Raw genomic sequence first — 1,422 nt, 5'->3', positions numbered from 1 at the left:
AGCTCCAAGGGATTAGGACGTCTCTTTAAATCCTGCTCCCCCGCCTGCTCCCTCCCTGTTAGGCTTTACGTGAGCTGCTCCCAGCTGTCACTCAGCCAGGGCCATATCATAAGGTTAACTGCACAGCAGTACCCATCAATCATACTGATGTGATATAGAGAACTTATTCCATTACGCCCAGTTCTATACCTTGCTCTGCTCTGCTATTCCTGTACAAAATACACAAACCCAGCTGTTAATGTACAGAACAGGCCACCATTCATGTCCGCATTCTGGCATTGCTGCCTTTCATTGCCCTCCCCGGTTTTCACCCCACTGCATTTTAATAATGGCATCAAGTCCTGGAGACATTTGTGATCTCCAATACTAATTATAATTAAAAAAATAAAATAAAATGCGGATTTCATAAAGTACCAGGAACTTCCTTTATTAATTCTTACATTCGTCTGGATAAACAAAGTTCTCTATTTATGCATACCGTTCCTTGGTATAATACAAGCACCCCGTACCATGCTACTCCTGGCATGATCTCATAGGGTTCTTGCAGTCTTGTGACTTACTCAGCCAACATCTTTTCAGTTGTGTACTGAACAGACACAAAGCACTGAGACTTCTTTTCTTCTTGCTTCTTTGATGATGTCACCCATCAAAGTCCCAGCCATTATATGCAAAAAAGGGAATTTGCCCCTTTTCAGGTCAGAACATAATATAAAGGAAGTTTTGTATACTGTGACTCCTGTGTTAAAAGGCCCTTTCATACTTGTGTTTCTTAAGGTCCTATGTGCTGTGTTTACACATTTTCCTCTGGTACCAAGCCTGGTTCTTGTTCGTTAAACAAAAATTCTAAAACTTTGTACCCTCTAAAAATTTATTAGTTCATTGCATGGAACCTCAATGGTAAATGGAGTATTACAGTGCCTCGAAAAAGTATTCATTTTTCATTTTACACCCTAAATCTTAAATGTATTTTTATTGAGATTTTATGTGATATGCCAACACAAAGTAGCAAGTATTTGTGAAGTGTACAGGGAATAAAACATGGGTTTCTAATTATTTTAATGTATAAATCTGAAAATTGTGACATGCCTTTGTATTCAGGGCCCTCTAGTCTGATACCCATCAATAAAATCCTGAATGACAAATTGCCTCCAGAAGTCACATAAATATTAAATTGAATCCACCTTTGTGTAATTTATTCTCAATATTAATAACAGAAAATTGACGGCACATCAAGAGCTAGTCTGAGCAAATGCATACCAAAAAAATACCAAAAAATGTGAGCCCATCCACCAACGTCAAGGTAATCTCTTGGATCAGATGGGCCCTTGGGCTCACATTTTTTGGCCAAATTTTGTGCTAAGCATCTCATGTGTTTTTCCTAAATTTCAAAAGCCATTATGCTATTCACACTTCATGAATTTC

Source organism: Dendrobates tinctorius, unplaced genomic scaffold (genome assembly GCF_039654945.1).
Source record: "Dendrobates tinctorius isolate UK_male_01 unplaced genomic scaffold, ASM3965494v1 ptg000103l, whole genome shotgun sequence".
Taxonomy (NCBI): domain Eukaryota; kingdom Metazoa; phylum Chordata; class Amphibia; order Anura; family Dendrobatidae; genus Dendrobates; species Dendrobates tinctorius.
The sequence above is the reverse complement of the archived record's forward strand: the minus strand, read 5'-3'. Positions refer to the sequence as shown.